This window comes from Sinocyclocheilus anshuiensis, unplaced genomic scaffold (genome assembly GCF_001515605.1).
Source record: "Sinocyclocheilus anshuiensis isolate Anshui unplaced genomic scaffold, SAMN03320099.WGS_v1.1 scaffold48, whole genome shotgun sequence".
Lineage (NCBI taxonomy): Eukaryota > Metazoa > Chordata > Actinopteri > Cypriniformes > Cyprinidae > Sinocyclocheilus > Sinocyclocheilus anshuiensis.
The window spans coordinates 1,364,104-1,367,350 of NW_015554124.1; the positions used below are offsets into that span (position 1 = coordinate 1,364,104).

Below are 3,247 nucleotides of genomic sequence, written 5' to 3' on the forward strand. Positions count from 1 at the left end.
GATATCGTCCTCTTTTGGAAGACCAAACAAAGTAGTTTCGCTTTCACAACGAAACACACAGCGCCTTCACGACATGGTGGCAGCAACAAAACTACAGCGAGAATCAAAGTTACACCTTCTTTCTTCGCGTGAACATTTGGGCGGCGTTATGCAAATCTTCCCACACAGTGACGTAGATATGTGGGGGCGTGTTAGAATGAGCCGTTTTAGGTGGGCGTGTGGTTGACTCTTAACTTTTATAAAGAATATCTCTTTGGATTTGAGACTTTAGTCTTTGCAACTTTACAGATCTTCTTTATGCACCAAGAGCTTGTAACACTCCAAAGAGAAAGGAACAATTGAAATCGCATCATATGACCCCTTTAAACTGCTCCAGCTGGACGAATGAGAGAACGGGAGAGCTGATGCCCTCGCTAGGCGAAGCCACCTTCTGATGGATCAATGAGGAACCCTGAGAAAGAGGCAAGAGCCAATCAAAATCTAGACTCTAGCCTAAACGATACCTCACGCACTGTTTACTGCATATTGCACACAAAAACAGCTGGCCAATATCTGATTGCCTGTTTTTAATGCAATTTCCAGGAGTGAAACAACACAATATCTGTCTGCCCGGGGGATAAAATTGTGTTTGCGAGTTCTCATGATGCCTAAAACATTTCTAGTGGCACATTTCAGCTCGGGTTGTTTTATGATTCTGTAACAATAGGCTGTTATTGAAGGATGAGCAGTTAAAAACAAGACCGAACTGACAGAAAACTCACAGAAATGTGTTGTTATTCATTTCACATGCGAAGGGGCTTTTACATAGACATCTTACAGTATACTGTACATACATTAGCAAAAAAACAGCGCTTTTAATTGTAATGGTCAAAGAGACAACATTTATATACTATTATAGTATTTATTGATATTTTGAATTAGTTATTTTTAGATTTTTTTCACTCTTTTATTTCAATTTTTTAGCAATTTTATGTGCTTTTGTGATTGTTATTAGTTTTTTATATTTCCATTTAGCTTTAATATTTTTATTTATATTTATATATTAATAAATATATATTCTTAGTACTTCAATGTAAACTTATTTATTGCAGTTAGTTGATAAGGCAACATTTCTAATTTTAAAATAATTCATAAAATATTTTTTTAAATATTTATTTAAATCACTGAATCCATTTTTAACAGTTTTACTTTACAATAGTAAAAATATTTACTATTTTATTTTCAGATTTATTTAAATTACTGAATCCATTTTTAACAATTTTACTTTACAATAGTAAAAATATTTACTATTTTATTTTCAGATTTATTTAAATTACTGAATCCATTTTTAACAATTTTACTTTACAATAACAACACTACAAAAATAGAAGGAAAATAAATTATAAATTACCACAAATTTGTATTTAATTATTAATATTATTTAAACAATAAATAATTATTATAAACACTAAATAATAATTATTAATTAAAAACATTATTAAAACAATTATTATAAATAATTATTATTTAAAAAATACAGCTGTATAAGGTGTGGGGGGGGGGAAAACATTATACCTGGACTTATTGGACACAAAATTGTATATAAAAATTGCTATATAAAATTATATTATATAAAAAAATATATACACTGGAAGGGGCAGTATCCATGGCACTTAAATAAAATCTAAATCTAGGCTACCCGCTGCCGTTTTTAAATCACAATGCAAAACTTTGACATTTCATTCACTGACGTGCTTCACTCACTCGGCAGCGCTAAACCCGGCAGTGCATAGATTTTTATATTTACTTGCCGTCAACCCGCCAAAATAAAAGCTTGCTGACTTTTAAGTTTGGAAATGATGAAAATTTATATTTAAAGAAAAAAGTAAACATTTTTAAGTTTACTATAAAATAATTTAATTTTTATTTAATACTCCCCTTTTATTTTTAAATATAATAGTATTATCACATTATTATTTTGTTTATAAAAAAAACTAAATAAATAAAGTGCAATAATATTATTATCACTATTATTAATTTATTTTTTTAGTTATATTTAATGGGTCACACTATGTGCAGTGTGAGGACCAAACCAAATCTCCAGGTGCTCTTATGAGAACCAGGCTGAAAAATGTCCCCCCTGAAGGAGGGAACGGAGACGTCACGTCGGTGACCGACGAATTGGGATCTCGCTTTTTTTAATGAGATCAATCTACTTCGAGTGTAAGCTAAACGAGCCAATGCACATTGGCATGCGATTATTGCAACCAGCTGCCGCTGATCACAGCGTGAGTATAAGTAGGCAGCCGGTGCAGTGCATATTCAGGTTTTTGTTGAGGAGCTCAGCGGTGGTACAGCAGCCGTGGCGACGAGACGTGACGTCTCCGTTCCCGCCTTCAGGGAACGAGGATTACATACGTAACCGAGACGTTCCCTTTCAGTCGGTCACTCTCGACGTCACGTCGGTGACCGACGAATTGGGATCCCTACCAAAGTGCCATGGATACTGCCCCTTCCAGTGTCCTGTGGAAGCCACCTGCGCCCCTTCTTTTTGGCGTAGGCCGGGGCTTACCACAAGAAGACCAGTTACTGCTGCTACGGCACTACCCACTCAGTAAGACTGGATAACACTGGGAAACGTGCTCGTTCCACTTGGAACCTGAACGTTGCGGAAGCCCATCCTTCCCGAAGGAGGTTTCGAAAGCACTTACACATACGAACAACCGTCTAGGAGCATATGGAAGATTAGAGGTGATTGTAACCCTCTTGGAAAATAGCAGAAAGTCTGACGAGGAAACACGGGCTCTGAGGCTATACCGTGGATTTTACACATATGGGATCCACTTAGGTCTCTACATATGGAACCCAGCCCTCTACCAGTTCTCACGGATTCATCGAGTGAGGGCCTGGCACCGGACGCTCCGCCACGTCTGGCTGCCGAGGGGATGGAGGAGCTCGACAGGGTCTACGATATGGACTCTCTGAAGCGGTTTTAGCAAGCCGACCCAAAGCCGGGGCCTCTTAGTGCTTCTACCCGTTTGAGGTGAGAACACAGGAGGATACCAGCTCCACACGAAGGCTATAGAATCTAACGAACGTGTTGGGGGTCACCCAGCCCACAGCTCTACAAATATCTGCCAGCGAGGCGCCACGAGCCAGCTCCCAGGAGGATGCAACACTCTAGTTGAGTGAGCTCACAACCTGAACGGGCAGGGCACACCCTGTGCCTGATAAGCCAGGGTGATGGCATCCACTATGCAGTGGGCCA

General features: G+C 38.4%; 1 pseudogene; it reads right to left on the reverse strand.

The window, feature by feature from the left end:
• Positions 1–413: 413 nt before the first annotated feature.
• LOC107670069 (cytoplasmic dynein 2 heavy chain 1-like) overlaps positions 414–3,247 on the reverse strand; it is a 34,127-nt pseudogene continuing 31,293 nt past the window's right edge.